The sequence below is a fragment of the Dama dama genome, chromosome 18 (assembly GCF_033118175.1).
Source record: "Dama dama isolate Ldn47 chromosome 18, ASM3311817v1, whole genome shotgun sequence".
Classification (NCBI taxonomy): domain Eukaryota; kingdom Metazoa; phylum Chordata; class Mammalia; order Artiodactyla; family Cervidae; genus Dama; species Dama dama.
The window spans coordinates 12295838-12316284 of record NC_083698.1 but is presented as its reverse complement, the minus strand read 5'-3'; the positions used below and the strand labels follow the sequence as shown (position 1 = coordinate 12316284).

General features: G+C 42.4%; 1 protein-coding gene across 1 annotated transcript in view; it reads right to left on the bottom strand.

The window, feature by feature from the left end:
- Positions 1 to 20447, bottom strand: part of DYNC1I1 (dynein cytoplasmic 1 intermediate chain 1) — a 370725-nt gene that overhangs the window by 326168 nt on the left and 24110 nt on the right. The window lies entirely within an intron of this gene.

Genomic DNA, 20447 nt, shown 5'->3' with positions numbered 1-20447 from the left:
GCATACTGAATGCAATTCTGCTTATTCTGGCACTTTTCCTTTTCACAGCAAAAAATGTTTGCGAACACATGAATTAGGAGATAACACTATGACAAGTTCTTGGGAAAATTGATCTGAACAAGAGTTTTCTCGTTAACGGTTAGGATGATCCTAGCGGTGACGGTGCCAGAAATTTCAAGTAAAATGAATTTGGAGAAGACGGTCACCAATTTTCTATCATTTATATTTGTCTCTTCCCTGCTCCCGAATGGAAGCTAAGCAAATGGAAGCACTGAGAAATGAAGAACCCTTCTCTGACCCAAGTTCCTAAAATAAATTTTTTTAAAAACGAATCATAAATGTCACAAGTATCCATTTGCATATTACTTGTATGCAACTATGATGAATATATAATATATGTGTGTGTGTGTATATATATACACACACACCCACATATAGTATATCTCTAAGTAGATGACAAAGTGAGGGATGGGAAAAAAAACACCCTAAAGGATACAAAGTGGGGCTTGCTTGGGGGCTCAGTGGTGAAGAGTCTGCCTGCCAACGCAGGAGACACCGGTTCAGTCCCTGATCCGGGAAGACCTCACACGCCTAGGTGCACGGTGGTCTTGCCACAATTTCTGAGCCTGTGCTCTAGAGCTGGGGATCTGCAACTACAGAAACCACAAACTGCAGCTATTGAAGCCTGCGTGCCCCAGGGCCTGTGCTCTGCAACAAGAGAAGCCACTCGAATGAGAAGCCTGCACACAATAGCTAGAGAGTAGTCCATGTTCCCAGCAACTTAAGCCTGCGCCAAGAAAGCCCAATACAGTCAAAAATAAATAAATAAATAAACTTTATACACACACACACACACACGTATATATATGTGTGTGCGTATATTATACATACATATAAAACACAAGCAATGAAAAATCCTGCAACTTCCTGTCACTGTCTTTAGAAGGTAATCAAGAATCTGCAGTCACCCTTAGGCACTTTCAGATGAAATACACCCTGGGAAGTATACTGTGTTCCTCCTGTCCTACCACACACATTTTTGCTTACAATGTGATGGCAAAGATTTGTGGAAATAATAACAACCATCATCATGATAATCAGTCTCTGCTATTCACGACCATGTTCTCCATTTTTCAACACTTGCTTATTGAATAGCTAACCTGTGCTAGGCATTCTCTGCAGAGCCAGATTCTTTCGTTCAAGGACTACACATCTCAACTCTGTGAGCATGCGGTGTGGCTGGAAATGCTCCTGAGAGCTTGGAGCACTGATCCCTGAGTGCCAGACACTTTACATGTATTATCACATTTAATCACAACCATCCAAGGAGACCAATATTATTATGAGGGCCTTTTTCACAATTCAGATAAAGGCAATGCAGCAAGGCCTAACCCTGTATACATTTGCTGTTGTTGTCCAGTTGCTAAGTCGTGTCTGACTCTTTGAGACCCCATGGACTGCAGTATGCCAGGCCTCCCTGTCCCTCACTATCTCTTGGAGTTTGCCCGAGTTCAAGTTAAAGTCCATACACAGAAGGACCTCAGTTTAAGCATGTCCATGCTCTGAACTCCACTCTGCTGATCGACCATGTACAAGTTCAGAGGGGATGCAGAACAAGATATAGATCTGGTGGAGTAGATGAGGTGAGCTTTGAGTAGTGGAATTTGAACTGCATATGGAATGAGGTCAGGGACTAGCATGGAAAAGGGAGACAGAGATCTGCAAAGACCTGCAGAAGAGAGAACCAGCAGGCTGTGCATGAGATGTGCAGATGAATTCAAGTCAAGAAATACAAACTTCAGTTAGTAAGAACAGACCTGCGAAGGCAAATGGCAAAGACTTGAAAAAACAGAAAAGTGGGTTCACTAGGCATAATAAGGGTGGGGAAATCAATAGGTGTACGAAAAAAGAAAAGTGACAAAACAAAATCAGGGTATAAATTTGCTTATGCCTATTCTTATCCCTTGAAATTAAAAGATGCTTGCTCCTTGGAAGAAAATCTATGACAAACTTTGACAGCATATTAAAAAGCAGAGACATCACTTTGCCAACAAAGATCTGTCTAGTCAAAGCAGTCAAAGCTATGGTCATGTATGGATGTGAGCGCTGGACCATAAAGAAGGCTGAGTGCTGAAGAACTGATGCTTTCAAATTGTGGTATTGGAGAAGACTCTTGAGAGTCCCTTGGACAGCAAGGATATCAAACCAGTCCATCCTAAAGGAGATCAACCCTAAATATTCATTAGAAGGACTGATGCTGAAGCTGAAGCTCCAATAGTTTGGCCATCTGATGTGAAAAACCGACTCATTGGAAAAGACCCTGATGCTGGGAAAGATTTAGGGTGGGAGAAGAAGGGGGCAACAGAGGATGAGACGGTTGGATGGCACTGCTGACTCAGGGGACATGAGTTTGAGCAAACTCCAGGAGGTGGTAGAAGACAGGTATATGCGGCCTGAGGAAATGAAGCAGTGATCGACGCCAGGAGGCAGGAAACATTCTGCCTGAAGGAAGAAGGTCTTTCTGGTTCCAATCTGATGGCCGACATGGAAGAACATGGACTCAAGCAGTTAGAGCTGATCCCCCCCACTCCAAGAAAAGCCACAGAACTGACAAAAATAACAGTTACCACTAAAATAATGTTTGCCAATAATTTTCAACACCAAAAATCCTGACAAGAGAAAATGAGAACCTACAACCAGAAGCCATGAGAACTTACATATATTCTTCCCAATGGGGACCAATGCGATTTACAAGTTTGTTACTTTTCTGCTGTTGAAAATGAAATGTCTTATCAGAAAAACTGTTAAAGCAATAGTTGTGTCATCCTAGGCTGAAAACAGCCAGTGGAATCATCTCAGAAACACCCTAAGGTTTCCCTCTCTCCACATTCCCTTTTCTCTGCCTTTCCCAGTCTGTCAAAAGTATCAGCATGACCTCAGGCATATATCACGGTCATTAAGGAGCAAACCATGTAATAGGAATATCCCATATTTGTTGTGATTTTCTTGAGAAGGACTTCATTCAATAGTGGGATATAAACTGTATTCTCAGTACATTTCTGCAAAGGGCAAAGGTCTTCTTAAAACTGATAAATCTGTCTGACCAATGGTGATCATTTAAGTTGCTGTTACCAGCCACAAATGCAATATTTTAAAAGTATAACAACAAAAACACCAAGGGAATTTTAAAAGAATTACACTACATACTACATAGCATACTATTATACTACATAGTGATGTTTCCAATGACACTTCACTTTTTAAAGGCAGGAGAAGCACAGTGTTAAAAGACAGAGATAGAATCCCTTCCACTTACCGATTTTTGGATCTATTCCAAGCTAGACACGTAGCACTGACCCCTGGGAGACTAAGGAATCTCAAGAGAACACCTCATTGAGGCTTTGGGAAGTACACAGTAATGAATGGACCTTTACGCAGAGTGAACTGGCTATTTAAGCCACTATTTAAGTGGCACGAAACACAGGGTCAGCACTGAACTTCATAGGCTTTCCTGGGGGGCTTTCCCGTCTGACCCACTAAAACTCCCTGCACATTAAACAAAGCAAATCGAGGAGCAAGGCACAGGGTACATGAGTTATAGAGCTTCCTGGGGTTAATGCAGGTCACTGCAAAGGCAATTCTGACGCTCTCCATTTAAGAAAATAAGAGTCAGAGCTGCTGCTGCTAAGTCACTTCAGTCGTGTCCAACTCTTAGCGACCCCATGGACTGCAGCCCACCAGGCTCCTCCGTCCATGGGATTTTCCAGGCAAGAGTACTGGAGTGGGGTGCCATTGCCTTCTCAAGAGTCAGAGCTACCTGCTGCTAATTATTGCTCACTTACTTCACACACATGGAAAAGCCAGTTTCTTTCACTTACAAAGGGCAAGGAGTCAAGTGAGTAAATCAAACCCACCCCAAGGTGTATGTCTCCTTCTTGTCTTGTCATCCCCCTATTCTCCTGCCCACCAGCCAACTACAGCGCAACTCCATCCTGGAGAAACTCTCGCTGCAGTCCCTCCCCAGCTCCACCTGTGCAGGGTCAGCTGATGCGCTGTTTACAATGCGCCCCAGCTCTCCTCCTAACAAAGCCCATGTTCTATCTACATTTGCTTCCATCAGTGACATTCTTTCACCCACATTCTCTTGCATTTGCTCAATTCCTCTTCCTACCTCCTCCACATCTTAGTGCTTGGTCTGCTGTAGGTTCTCCAGTTTTACTATCACTGGATATAATTCTACTTCATCTCTGGTATTTCTTTTCTCATTCGCCAAATTACTCCTACCTGACAACAGACACCTCAAAGTTCAAATCAGCTACTCTATTTTCACTCTGGATTCCATACCCCAATTCCCAAGGTCTGTAACTTTTTCAAATTTCAACTTGCTCCTTCGGATTTCTCTCCTGTCTCCTGGGTCAGCCTTTACCCCCTTGTTTCACTAAGACATCTCCATCTAGCCTCCCAGATACCTGTGTTCTCACAACTTGGGTTTCAGCCCATCTTTCAGCTCAGTAAACTGCCATCCTTACCTTTCAAGTAACCGAATCAATAATGAGAGCTTAAAACTGTACCTGGCCAAACATTAAACATGCCAGAAAAGTTGTTTCTCTTCTTCCTCCTCCTCCTCTTTTTCTATTATTGTTAATAGTATTACTATTTTTTACCCTGCAAACTCTTTACCCCATCACTAATTCTACATTAATTCAATAACTAAAAACATCAATCAAAGTTCACTGCAAATGATCTAAATCTAAAAAAATTGGGAGGGGGAGGAATTCCCTGGTGGGTGCAGTGTTTAGGACTTCAAGTGCTCTCACTGCTGGGGGCCATGGTTCAACCCCTGGTTGGGGAACTAAAGAGCCCATAAGCCAAGCTGCATGGCCAAAACAAAAAATTAAAACTTTAACAACAACAACAACAACAACAAAAAAGAGCCCAAATCAAGCTTACAGAAACAGAGACCAGACTGATGGTCCCCAGAGCTGGGGATGAGGGGTGAGTGAAGTGAGTGAAGGCACAAACTTCCAGTGAGAAAACAAATAAATCATGGGGATGTAACGAACAGCATTGTGGCTATGGTTAACAATACTTTTAAAGTTAAGAGAGATCCTAAAAGTTCTCAACCCAAGGAAAAAAATGATGTTAACTATGTATGGTGCCAGATATGAAACTAGACTTACTGCGGCAAATATCACAAAATTTCATATTGTGAACTTGTACACATTTCACAGTATCTACAAAGCGCAAATCATTATGTCGTACACCTGAAACTAACATAATGCATGTCAATTACACCTCAATAAAAATAAGTATTAAAAAGTTACAATGAGAAATGCATTAAAGGTATAGTATGCTTCTCAACCTAAATGGCTTATAAAATGAAAGACGTGGTTAAAGAGATGTGACTCAAAGGAAAAATATTTTTACACAACTAAATGTGGTCATTTAATCTAACTAGTAAAATTCCTCTCGCTTTTTCTGTCGAACATAGATAGGGATTATACGTCAAGCTGTCCCAGGTGGGCATACTGCCCTATTTCACCCACTTCCCCCAGAGAACAGAGTGGCGATAGAGAAGATTCCTTCTCTGGTTAAGAAGTTAATTACAGGGACGGTCACTCCTGCTGCTCCGTCATAAAACTGTCTCACAGTCCTAAGTTCCAAGGAAGAAAGGAGAGAGGAAGAAAGGAAGAAAACAGGAGAAAAAAACACAGACACCCAGTTAGGGAAAAACAGAAGTCATTTCCCCACCTGGCGTTGTCTTCCCTGTTAACCCTGCCTCTCCTCCACATTTCTTACTCCACACACATCCACACAGAAAGGAAAATGTTCGACTTTTCTTGAACCCAACAAGGAGACCCATCCCCTTCACTCCCCTGCCTGCCCATATGGTCACAAGCCGGTGTGGTCCTGTTTAGAACCAAGCATCCAAGAGAGGAGAAGCAGAGGGTTTGGCTAAGTTTACACAGCTGCCAAGCAACAGAACCTCCCGAGGCTTAGCTTTTGAACCGTTTAGATCTCTATTTCCTTTTGGTTGTCTAAGTTGGCAGCAGTTTGAGATTCCATTTCTAATGCTGGCATATGCAAATGTATTTTTAAGCTTAAAGTCAGAATCCTAGGAGGTTTAAATCATTGCCCAGCTGTTGCCAGACTCACTGAAAAAAACCACCTGGAAATAAATTCTCTTTTCCTGCCTGAAAACAATTGCTCTTGTCAGCTCTTCACTATCAGCTATTGAACTTTTCATCTGCCACTTGGTACGCATAAGAAATTTGATCTTTCACAATTTCGATTCACCTGCCTGACTTCTTACACAATGCAGCTATCTCCTTCCTCTTGGATGGGAGGCCAAGGGCTGAATGGAACAACCATGTTTTCAGCTATACTCCACTGTCAATAAAACAGGGTGAGAGAAATCTCAGAGTAAGTCTGCTGGTGAAAGATGTGGGAGGGCTATATGCTACATCGTACAGCCATCAGTATACTAGGAAAAAACATTTTAATAAAGTCCATCTCATAGAGGGAGGGGTGCCCAGACCTGGTCTACTTGTAGACGAGTTCTCAAATGTTTGGTCTCAGTATCCCTTGAGACTCGTAAAAATTATCAGTGACGTCAAAGAGCTTTTGTTATGTGGGTTACACCTATCAACATCAACCACGTTAAAAATCAAAACTGACAAAACTTTAAATATCTAATAATTAATTCTTACGCCAGTCAGGATGGCTGCTACCCAAAAGTCTACAAGCAATAAATGCTGGAGAGGGTGTGGAGAAAAGGGAACCCTCTTATACTGTTGGTGGGAATGCAAACTAGTACAGCCGCTATGGAAAACAGTGTGGAGATTTCTTAAAAAACTGGAAATAGAACTGCCATATGACCCAGCAATCCCACTTCTGGGCATACACACTGAGGAAACCAGATCTGAAAGAGACACGTGCACCCCAGTGTTCATCGCAGCACTGTTTATAATAGCCAGGACATGGAAGCAACCTAGATGCCCATCAGCAGAGGAATGGATAAGGAAGCTGTGGTACATATACACCATGGAATATTACTCAGCCATTAAAAAGAATTCATTTGAACCAGTCCTAATGAGATGGATGAAGCTGGAGCCCCTTATACAGAGTGAAGTAAGCCAGAAAGATAAAGAACATTACAGCATACTAACACATATATATGGAATTTAGAAAGATGGTCACGATAACCCTATATGCAAAACAGAAAAAGAGACACAGAAATACAGAACAGACTTTTGAACTCTGTGGGAGAATATGAGGGTGGGATGTTTCAAAAGAACAGCATGTATACTATCTATGGTGAAACAGATCGCCAGCCCAGGTGGGATGCATGAGACAAGTGCTCGGGCCTGGTGCACTGGGAAGACCCGGAGGAATCGGGTGGAGAGGGAGGTGGGAGGGGGGATCGGGATGGGGAATACGTGTAAATCCATGGCTGATTCATATCAATGTATGACAAAACCCACTGAAATGTTGTGAAGTGATTGGCCTCCAACTAATAAAAAAAAATTAAAAAAAAATAATAATAAAGTAATTATTGATTAAAAAAAAATAAATAAATATCTAATAATTAATTCTTTCATACAGCAAGCTTTTTTACTTAACATAAAACTTTTGGGGAAAAACAGCTATACTTTCCAAGACAAAAGAAATACTGTAAGAGGGTATTTCTTTTATATTTTCATTTCTCTTTTTAATATCTTGCTTTTAAAAAGTCAACTGGATTCTTACAGCTATTTGTGCATTAAATCTGTTGTGATACACTATTTTAGTTGTAAAGAAAATCTGATCTCACATAACTGTGTATTCTGGAAAATACACAGGAGTATCTGAACAGCCTCTTGAAGTAATTTTGGATATTCTTTGATATTACACCAAAAATCAACAAATGGCAGTTTCCCAAAGTTCATTTGCAATCTGAATATGAACCACACCTATCAGTGAACTTTTTATATTCTGTTACATTAAAATCCATTGTTCTATTTTAAACTTAAAATTTATTTTATCCATGAATGATTTTATGACATCATGCACTGGTTATTTAGAAATTATGCAGACTTCTCTCAAATATTGATGCATTTCATTATACAACATCCAAAAATCACATTTGGTACTATCACTACCAAAGTCTTCAGAAGGGTCTTTACATGTGGATGGTAAAGCTGTCCAGCTCACAATAGCAGATACAAGTTTCCCAAAACTCTAATTTTGCTTGAGACTCAAATTTTATCATGAGCAACAAATATTGTTAATCGTGTTCTTGAAGTGACAAGCTCAGGTCATTGATTTTTGAGAAAAGTTCTGCTGAATAACCAAGCCTAAATAACCATAGTTTGTCTATGAATCGTAGTTTCAAGTAAAAAATAGTGTTTCTTGGAAAAAAGCAGCTCATTTAGCTCACAACTCAAACACTGCACAAATGCTTTTCTCCAGACAACCAGGGAACTTTGGTAAGCAACAGAGTGCCTTACATGTCCCGTTTGTTACCCAGAAAAGATGTGTGCTCGAGGTTAAAGATTTAACATAACTAGCGTTATTTTCTGCCTCATGAAGGACATTCTTAAGTGAAACTTTGTCTTTTTAGCGGCAAGTGTGTGGCAGTGAGGTGTGCCAACACTGCTAGGAGTTTGGTGCCCTGTCTCAATTCATGCTAACTTACCTGAAAGTCTGACCTACCATTCATTCATTCATTCATTCATTACCTACACCATCACTGCAAATGTCAATACACTGAAAAAGAACAACACTTCAGCATCAGTATGAAAATGGTTTCGACATTCTACACACCTGAACTCATCTTGGGATTCCCAAGGATCCTCAAAGCACGGTCTGCCTTAACCTATTTCTGATAAGATGCAGTTGATTCTAGAGAGCCATCTACTTAAAATTTTGCTGAATTCGTATCAATAACCTAAACAGAGTTATTTCTTTTGCTGAAAAGAAAAAGGAAAAGACAAGAAGAATAAAATCACTGAGCACAGAAAATTCAGATTTGAGTCTAAACTACAATGATTTAGAAATACCAGGAAGATCTACGACGTCTGGATATGGTATCAGAAAAACTGGATTTAGGGAGAGATGAGGCCTTGAAGAAAAGGTTTCATAGAACTTCACAGAAAGGTTTCATAGAAATGTGAACGATGTCTCATTCCTCACTTGCATATGCCACATATGCAAGGAAGACAAATTGAGAAGCCTTCTCTCACTCCTGGTTTTCCTCTCCCCATAACATGCACGGCGTGCATGCACACACGCATGCACACACACACACAATGGGTTGTCTTTGCCTTGCTATAAAGTGAACTAGTGAAGCTGCTCAGTCACGTCCAACTCTTTGCGACCCTATTGACGGTAGCCCCCCAGGCTCCTCCATCCATGGGATCTTCCAGGCAAGTATACTAGAGTGGGTTGCCGTTTCCTTCTCCAGGGGATCTTCCTGACCCAGGGATCAAACCCAGGTCTCCCGCACTCAGGCAGACTCTTTACCATCTGAGCCACAGAAGTGAACTAAGATGTTATTAACAAAATATAGCCTTCCCTGTTATATGAAAAGTTTTTCTTCTTCTAACTTTGCTGTTTTAACAGTTAAAATTACACTTGCTTATTTTGAACATAAGAACTTTAACAATTATATAATCCAGTGCCAATATTTTACCCATAAACAGGGAAACAGCTGCATTTATCTAAGTGCACCACCATTAAGAGGACGAGTCAGAACTGGAATCACCAGATGTCTTTGTTCTTGAATACTTTTATTCAATAATGCTTCCCCGTCACAGTTTACTTATTCAGGATTTCACTCTCAGTCACAAGAAAGCTCTTCAACAAAAGGCACTTAGAGCGGATCCCGACCAGTCTACTCCCAGCCCAGTCTTGCAATCACTCTCTATCACCGCCTGGTGGCGGCAAACATAACTGCATGAGACAGCTGACGGCCGAAAAGGCTTTGCCTCTGAAATTCCCAGCCACATCTCCAAGCCAGTACCCGGTAGTCCCAAGCGCTGCAAGATTCTCACCTAGTAATACATAGGGAGGATCTCCTTATGTCAATAGAGAACTATAGGTTTGGAGAGGAAATAACTTAGTACATACAAACAGTTAAAAATCTGTGTTGATTTTTCAAGGCTCTTCATTTTATTCATATTGGGTTGGTTCTTCATTTGGAAATCAGGTAGTATTTCTGCAGTATGCCTTTAGAACCTCTCTTGTTGGGTTTCTGAACTATATTAAGATCGTTGTATCTGCATACTGTCTCCAGCCCTACTTTCACCACTTTGATTCTGAGCTACCCAAATTGCCCTGCATCGACGGTAACTCGAGCAGGGCCAATTGCAGCGCATTAAACAGGAGAGGTTCTCCAGTACTCAGCATAGAGGCTCATTATGCTAGAGAGAAAAATCAACCCAAAGGGGATCTGCCCTTTCATCTAGTTAACAGAATAGAGATGAGAGCTCTTCAATTTAAAAGACTCAAAACCCATTGTCATCTCCGCCAAAAAGTTCTGGGAATTTCCAAGTTACTTCTGATGTCTGCGGTACATTCTACCCATTAGAAGACTCAGCGTGCTTCTTCTCTTGGGGAAAGGAATTGCTCTTCAATTAAGGGAATCATTCATCAGTTTTTAGGGCCTCTTCTCTCAGGAAACACTCAGATGATATCAAGAGTCCTTAGGAAATGAGCATTTCAAGGACCATCCTTGAAAGAACAGAAAACTAAAGATGGAAGAGTTTGGACAACTGGAAAGCAGTATTTTGGTACTGGGTCCCGAAGACTCAGGGCAGAAAAGGGGCTGGAAAGTAGAATCGGAAGGAGATGGGAGCCAACTGGAGAAGGCCACAAGGAACACTACAATGAAGAAAGGAGTGAGGCCTTATACAAAGACTCCCGCTGAAACACCTAACCTCAGGTCGAAATAGATAGGAAAGGTGTATCATCTGCCTACACCAGGTATCAGTAAAGAAGTCAAACAAAGAAGCCTAAAGTACAAAGTCTATACTTTGTAGACTATGTAAATGTTTGGGGGAGAATGGATACATGTGTTCCCATGGCTGAGTCCCTCTGTCGTGCACCTGAAACTATCACAAACACCCCTTCAGAAATGCCTCCTCCGGCCTCAGGCATGGGACAAGCATCCCTCCCTGGCGGCCCGCGGGCACCCTGCGCGTGCGCATGACTGGCGGCAACACGTACCACACACTCCATCTACATGCACCTCCGTTCTGCTCACACGATGCTCTCCTCTTGCACCGACAGCCGCTCTGAAGGAGGGGCCACATCTAATTTATGTCTGTGCTCCTAGAGCCCAGCAATGAGTCTTCAATACAAGCCCCTTGAACTGCTAAATAATCGTTAGAGAGAAGTGAGAAGTTTTCCACAATTTCATTATCGGGATTTTTCTAATCATCAGTATATTGGGTGAGTGCACTAAGCCAGGGGTCCCCAACCTCTGGGATTTAATGCCTGATGATCTGAGGTGGAGCTGATGCCATGATAATAGAAATGAAGTGCACAGTAAATGTAACGCACTTGAAGCATCCTCAAACCACCCCTTCCCAGGCCCTGGAAAAATAGTCTTCCACGAAACTGGTCCCTGGTACCAAAGTTTGTGGACCACTGCACTAAGCTTTTCAGTGATACAACTCAGAAAGGTTCTTCTTTTTTCTGCAACAAATCTTTATTCCCCATGGGCTCTGGAGGGTGGGGGGCAGGCAAGAATTGTTTTTTTTCATCCATTAGGACACATGTGCATCAAACACACAATCCATGCATTGCCTCATCCACTCAACTATCTTTTCCCAAATCACAGGTACCCATTGAGATCATGCTTTCCCACCTGGTTTACATTTTTAATCTCAATCTCTGTTTTTTGACTCTAAAAAGATTATTTAGCAAAATCCATTCACTTTATAACTGACAGTCTCCATTGCTTATCTCAGCCAAAATTTCAGCAATCTAGAAGCCCAAAAGGCCTTGAGGATAAATCATCATGCCAATAGCTGGGCTTTCTCATTAGAAGTGATGTAAAAATATCAGTGCTTTAAAACACAGTCATCCATTGTACCCGCAGCTGTTTTCTCTGAGTTGCTAAGATGATAAATGAATGTGTCTAAAAATAAACGACTCTCAGGTAACCTGTGGGGCTGATCTTTAAAATAACTGATAGCAAGCAAATCTTCAGCCATGACTAAGTTTAGCTTTGACTCTGAGTCCTTGACTACCCATTCCTATGAAGGGGCCAGATGTTCTGTGCAGCAACGTTAAATTAAGACAGCCCTGCCCAACAGGGCTCCCTAACAAGGCTACTCTATTCTGATAGAGAATGCAGGCAAATTCAAACTACGCAAAGAGTCTTACAACTCACAAATGAGAGCAAATTCAAACCATCATACTAAAGGAAGTAAAATCAAGACATACTAACGAAAATAAGGGAAGGAAAATTTTAATGCTTAAATAATAAAGTCAAAAATAGATTTTTCTCAATATGAATGTTCACAAAGTCAACTGGTTTTTAATCTTTTAAACATATAAGTTACTAGGATACATCTGTACATCTTAAAACCACTTCAATATCCTCCCAAATTAACTACAAAACACTTACAAATTTGTAATTAAGCCTACCTAATTTTAAGAACCATTGATCTGGGTTGAAGTTATCATGATGGAGAAATTCACACTGAGAAGGACTCTGCTAGGTAACACTCGATCCTCACATCAAAGCTAACAACTTGACCTGTGAAAGGCTAAGGTTCAAACCCAGTTTCCTGTAGCTCTTAATTACTGCCTACACCCACAGCTTTCTGCATTTCTCATCTTCCCTTGCCCCACACTATTGGCCCTCCCACTCGTACTGTTTTATTCTATTTCTTTTATATTCTTTTTCTGCCATTGTCACCCACTTTATGTTAGTAGTTTTCCTTCTCATTTTTGTTCTACAGGAGACAAAGAGTAAGATAGCTGAGAAAAACACAGGGCTACTAAAGATCTTACTAATATGCATAGTGTGAGGCATGACTGTGCTCACAAGAAGGCAGTAAGAAGGCTCCATTGAGTTGATGACCTAACAAATGATCCCAGAGGGAAATCAGACCCGAGGACCGCAGAAGGTGAGGCGTGCACCCCGGCAAAGGACAGCGTGGACAAAGGCGGGGAGACAGGAAAGAGAATGGCCAGCCTGTGGGACAAGTAACTGGATATAAATGGAACACTCAGTGCAAAAGAAGACGAAAGAGAATGAGGATGAATGTGCAGTCAGAGATGAGATCCCAAAGACCGAGTGACCAACCGCCCCAGTTTGCACAGAGACTGATGGAGTTCCCTGGATGCAGGACTTTTAGGAAAGCCCAGGCAAACCTGGACAAGATGGTCACCCTACAGTCAAAGATGTGCTCTGCCATACTTTAGAGAGATTGAACTCTGTAGGCAGCAAGGAAATACCAAGGGATCCAACCAAGTGCAAGACCAGGTGGTTTATCCTTAGCAGGTAATACATATAGCCTTTTTTACTGAACATTTTATTTATTTATTTTTAATTGGAGGATCATTCTTTACAGTGTTGCGTTGGTTTCTGCCATACATCAACATGCATCAGCCGTAGTTATATATGGCTCTCTATATATATATATCCCCTCCCTACTGAACCTCCCTCCCACCCTCCACCCCATCCCACCCTCTAGGTTATCACAGGGCACTGGGTTTGAGCTCACTGCATCATACAGAAAACTTCCACTGGCTATCTGTTTTACACACAGGCTTTCTAAACGTGGGTTGCAAACCACCAGTATGTAACAAAATCAAGCTCGTTAGTAGTCACAGGGAGCAATGTTTGTGATTAACAGATGAGAACTGCTAAGAGTCACACTGCACATGGGAAGGACAACTATGGTTTCACGGAACTCGGTTTTGGACACACGCACATTCATTGTTACATAGTCACAGTATTGTCTATTGTCAGTTGCAGGTAAATGAGATCAAAAATATACTGGGCCACATCGATTGTAGAATTAATCAACTTTCATTCATAAACTTGTTTCTGCCTTTATCTTTTCTCAGCCAACATTTTGCATGGCATGACACCCATGTGACACTTGCAGAGCATGCTGAGTGAACGGAGAAAGCTGTTGGCTACCACAGGAGACTGACCCAGGCTCTGACTACCCTGAGGGCCAAGAGATTAATATCTGGGTGCACACGTAACCCACAATCCATTTGCAGGGCACTGGTGAGGACGCACGACCAAAGCAAGCTCAGCAACATTTAAGTTCTACCAGAGAAAGAAAGTGAAAAAGATAACAAAATAAAGCCATGGATGTTTCAGGGCACAAATGCATCAAGATGGATGTACTTACAAAGATTAACTGGCTTTTCCGGTTACCCTAGTATGCCCTTAAGATTGCAGAAAATCAATACTGTCGGAAATGCAGGACCATGGCATATTTCCTGCAGGCCATGTCAGAGCAAATGCTGACTGAGCCCAGGATCTGGAGGTTTGCCATTTGTCTCATCAGCACAACCTTTATATTCCTTTTAGAAAGCAAATACCCATCTGAAACGCTTGGCTGCAGAGTCCCCCAGCTTCGCCTGCACATAGCATGCTATACATGAATGGATAACTCAGTGGTATGAGGCAGTATTCAGAACAGATTTCTCAACCAGTTCTTAAAGGTTTAAACCCCTTCTGATACCCATGTGCATTTTTCAAATTCAAGATGTCTTTTTTTTTTTTTTTAATTTAAGCTAGAGTCAGTTTCAACCATCTGTTTCTTTGAGTGAAAATAGGAGACAGGCTTATATATATGAGCTTCTGAAGAAAATTAATCTCGGCAGAAAAAAATTAAACTGGAGGAAGAACTATATGGGCATTTTCAGGATCTTGCTAAGAAGTAACAAAATATTCAAAGTAAGAAGGAGCTTACACGAACACATCCATCTCCTTTACTGCCTAGGAGGCTGCCCCCGTTCCTGACCATTGCCTGACTGGACATCACTGCAATCAGACCTCTGCCACCCAATCACCGCCCTATAAGAGTAAAGTGGTGATTGGGTGGAGCAGCGTGGAGACTTAAAAGTGACTTCCTGGATTCGGGTGACCACATTTAGGGCTGTGATGATAATGGTAGGTAGCCTCCAAGAATTTGGAAATGACAAGAACAGAGCATGACCACTTTCTGAAGTTAAACTAGACCTTATCTCAAATGACAGGACATCTCCCAAGTCAAAACTATGACACACAGTGTATGCATGCTTAAGTTGTTTCAATTGTGTCTGACTTTTTGAGACCCTATGAGCTGTAGCCGACCAGGCTCCTCTGTTAATGACACGCGGTGCTAAAACATCAAAGCTAGGACTGACCAAAAGTAAAGGAAAACCATTGCCAAGATTAGCAGTAAACCACCATAAACCTGCTACAATGAAAGGAGAATGAAGTTTCAAATGACAGGAAATGGGGTATGAAGTTTTCAGGGTTTCTCTGGTGTGGCCCAGGAAACAGCTGACGTCACTGTGCCCGTGCATCTGTTAGGAGGGTCACCACGATGGCGCCAGGCGGCTCCCCTGCAGCTCCGGTTATGACAACTGCTTCCCTGGCTCTGGCTCCATGTACATCCAACCTTTAACTGTTCAACTCCAGGTAGAGGCAACTCCAGCCCTCCAGTTAGATCAGACTAAAAATCTTGGAGTCATCCCTGCCTTTTCCTTCTGTCAAAACCTACATCCGATTCATTAGCAAATTATTTGGACTCTACTAGAGATCTCTTCAAGAAAATTAGAGATACCAAGGGAACATTTCATGCAAAGATGGGCTCAATAAAGGACAGAAACGGTAGCGACCTAACAGAAGCAGAAGATACTAAGAAGAGGCAACAAGAATACACAGAAGAACTGTACAAAAAAGATCTTCACGACCCAGATAATCACAATGGTGTGATCACTCACCTAGAGCCAGACATCCTGGAATGTGAAGCCAAGTGGGCCTTAGGAAGCATCACTACCAACAAAGCTAGTGGAGGTGATGGAATTCCAGTTGAGCTATTTCAAATCCTAAAAGATGATGCTGTCAAAGTGCTGCACTCAATATGTCAGCAAATTTGTAAAACTCAGCAGTGACCACAGGACTGGAAAAGGTCAGTTTTCATTCCAATCACAAAGAAAGGCAATGCCAAAGAATGCTCAAACTACTGCACAATTAAACTCATCTCACACGCTAGTAACGGAGAAGGCAATGGCAACCCACTCCAGTACTCTTGCCTGGAAAATCCCATGGATGTAGGAGCCTGGTAGGTTGCAATCCATGGGGTCGTGAAGAGCCAGACATGACTAAGTGCCTTCACTTTCACTTTTCACTTTCATGCATTAGAGAAGGAAATGGCAACCTACTCCAGTCTTCTTGCCTGGAAAATCCCAGGGACGGTGGAGCCTGGTGGGCTGCCGTCTATGGGGTCGCACAGAGTCAGACAGGACTGAAGCGACTTAGCAGCAGCAGCAGCACATGCTAGTAAAGTAATGCTCAAAATTCTCCAAGCTGGGCTTCAACAGTACATGAACCATGAACTTCCAGATGTTCAAGCTGGTTTTAGAAAAGGCAGAGGAACCAGAGATCAAATTGTCAACATCCGCTGGATCACTGAAAAAGCAAGAGAGTTCCAGAAAAAACATCTATCTCTGCTTTATTGACTAAGCCAAAGCCTTTGACTGTGTGGATCACAATAAACTGTGGAAAATTCTGAAAGAGATGGGAATACCAGACCACCTGATCTGCCTCTTGAGAAATCTGTATGCAGGTCAGGAAGAACAGTTAGAACTGGACATGGAACAACAGACTGGTTCCAAATAGGAAAAGGAGTACGTCAAGGCTGTATATTGTCTCCCTGCTTATTTAACTTATATGCAGAGTACATCATGAGAAACGCTGAACTGGAGGAAGCTCAAGCTGGAATCAAGATTGCCAGGAGAAATATCAATAACCTCAGATATGCAGATGACACCACCCTTATGGCAGAAAGTGAAGAACTAAAGAGCTTCTTGATGAAAGTGAAAGACGAGAGTGGAAAAGTTGGCTTAAAGCTCAACATTCAGAAAACTAAGATTATGGCATCCGGTCCCATCACTCCATGGCAAATATATGGGGAAACAGTGGCTAACTTTATTTTTTTGGGCTCCAAAATCACTGCAGATGGTGATTGCAGCCATGAAATTAAATGACGCTTATTCCTTGGAAGGAAAGTTACGACCAACATAGACAGCATATTAAAAATCGGGGATGTTACTTTGTCAACAAAGGTCCGTCTAGTCAAGGCTATGGTTTTTCCAGTAGTCATGTATGGATGGGAGAGTTGGACTATAAAGAAATCTGAGCTTTGAAGTATTGATGCTTTTGAGCTGTGGTGTTGGAGAAGACTCTTGAGAGTCCCCTGGACTGCAAGGAGATCCAACCAGTCCATCCAGGAGGAGATCAGTCCTGGGTGTTCATTGGAAGGACTGTTGAAGCTGAGGCTCCAATACTTTGGCTACCTGATGCGAAGATATGACTCATTTGAAAAGACCCTGATGCTGGGAAAGACTGAGGGCAGGAGGAGAAGGGGATGACAGAGAATGAGATGGTTGGATGGCATCACCGCCTCAATGGACATGGGTTTGGGTAAACTCTGGGAGTTGGTGATGGACAGGGAGGCCTGGTGTGGTGCGGTTCACAGGGTCGCAAAGAGTTGGACACGACTGAGCAACTGAACTGAACTGAACTTTCCAAGTATTTCCAGAACCTGTCTGCTTTTCCCCACCTCCCCTGCCATCATCCTGTCTAAGCTGCCATCATCCCCCATCATATTATTGCCAAAGCCTCCTTAACAGTCTCTCTGGGTCTACCCAGGGTCTATTCTCAGCTGCAACAGTAATTCATTAAAACACAAGTCAAATTATGTCACTGCTCTGCATAAAGCTCTTCGCCAGCTTCCATCTCACAGTTAGAGAAGCCTGCATGGCTTCCGTGACCTGGCACAATCCAGCCCCATCACTTTTCTGATCTCATCTCCAGGCACAATTCCCTGCTGTTCTTCAAACACATCAAGTACACTCCTGCCTCAAGGACTTTGTGTCTACTATTCCTTCTGCCTGACACACATCTTTCTCTAAAATTCTGAAAGATTTGCTTCTTGAAAACTGAGTTCAAAGTTCATCTCATGAGATCCTAACTCATCAGTCTATTTAAAAGAGCAAACCACTTGCACTCCCCACTCCCACCCCGGCAGCATATGCATTCCCAAGTCTTTCCCACTGCTTTATTTTTTTTAATTATGTATATTACCACTTAACATATTCTATAACACATTTAAATTGATTCCATTGTTTTCTCCTTCTCCTAGCTCCAATGAAGACAAAGATTTTGTCAGCATTGTTCACTAATGTGCTGCCAATACTTAGAATAGTGAATGGCACAGAGTAGATGTTGTAGATATTCAATAAATATCTATTAGATGAATGGGCTTCCCTGGTGGTTCAGATGGCAAAGAATCCACCTGCAGTGCAGGAGACCTGGGTTCAATCCCTGGGTCAGGAAGCTCCCCTGGAGGAGGGCATGGCAACCCACTCCAGTATTCTTGCCTGGAGAATCCCCATGGACAGAGGAACCTGGTGGGCTGCAGTTCATGGGGTCACAAAGAGTCAGACACAACTGAGTGACTAAGGACAGCACAGATGAATGAACAAATTTAGCTTCAAAAATTGCCTAAGTGAGCTTCTTCTTCTCCCACCCTCATTCTCCATAAGAAGGGTCTAGGCTCCATTGGCTTTGGGATTGTCTTAGATCTACGCCCTGACCCTCCCTCTCAAAAGTATCCTTAATGGCCTATCACTGCCACACCTAGATTCTACCTCCCATCCTGGTCCTTTTGAATGTATTGCATAATTATATCATCTACTTGATTTTTCAATGTCCATGTTACCTTTGGACTTAGCCTTCAGGACAAAATTTTAATGCTCACAGGCTAGTACTGTTCCAATCACACCCAGTTCGGACCTCTTGAGACCAAGGGCCTAAGGACCCAAGTTCTCAGGAGACTGAAGAATACTAACCTATAAGCAAGGGCACCGTGAGCCCATAAGAAGAAGTTAGTTTCCTTCCGGCAAGTCAGTAAGTCGGCATTTATGTTTTCAGACTAATACGTAACCTACACTTGCACTGGGTTGTGTGAACTCACCACTAAGTTGCTAGAGAATTGTGGCTATATAAGAACAATCTATTATCTCGACCTTCAAAACTAAGATTCAGACTTTACTCTCATCTGTCTGTCTAGCTGATTTCTGGCTGGCCCTGACCGCGTCTCTGTCCCCACGGCTGCAACATGAGAGCTGACTGCAGATCAGAGTGATGCCCACCAGTGCTGCCTGCACATGTTCTCAGCACACGAGCGTGCACCCACACACACGTGCACACACAATCGTCTGACCCCAAACTCCTTAGGCAGATCAGAGCACGTTTCTCTGTGCTCCAGTCCCTGCTGCATGGTGACCCTCTGCAGGACCTAAGTCAAGGGCAGAGGGCAGGAAGGGGGATGATTTACCTGATCAAAGGGCATGGGAGAATCCCTCAGGTACCTGAGCAGGATCCCATACATTTGTGAAGGAGGGAGAGGCCCACCACTCAACCGAAATTTCTAGTTCTTTAAGAGCCAGGAAGCCCAAGTAGTTGGCGCCACAAAACGCTAAATGTATCTTTATGTTAATACAAGTCACTGGGACTTACTGAAGTCCTATACGGTGCAAAGCGCTACTCTGGGTGCTGTGGGGCTTACACAAATGATTCAGAGGAAAGTGGCCAAAAGACTCCCAGTTATGAGAGAAATAAGTGTGGGGGTGTAAAGTACAATATGACAACTATGGTTAACACTTGTTACTCAGGCTGTCAGCTGTGCCGGGCTCTTTCAACCCCATGGACTCTGGTCTCCACTATCTCCCAGAGTTTGCTCCAACTATGGTTAACACTGCTATATAGGAAAGTTGCTAAGCGAATAGATCCTAAAAGCTCTCATCACAAGGAGTAATTTTTTTTTTCTTTTTGTTGTACCCATGAGATGATGGATGTTAACTACACCTATTGCAATCATTTTACAATATATGTAAATCAAACCATCATGCTGTATACTTTTAACTTAAACAGTGATGTATGTCAATTATTTCTCAATAAAACTGGAGGAAAAAAATCCCAGAGGGGAACACTGGGCTAAGCTGTGAGGCTGACACTCTCCCTGCTGGGAGTGTTTGAACAGGTAATATCAATACTCACCACGTAGCTGTCCTTTCTCTAAACCTTCATGGCTAACGAAGCACACAAGTGATATTTTAGCTGTACTGATCTATTGCAAAAAGTTAAAATAGAGCCCTTTGCCCTGGAAGACTACTGTTAGCTTTTGAGACAATCTGTCTATCTCTTAATGTATTGA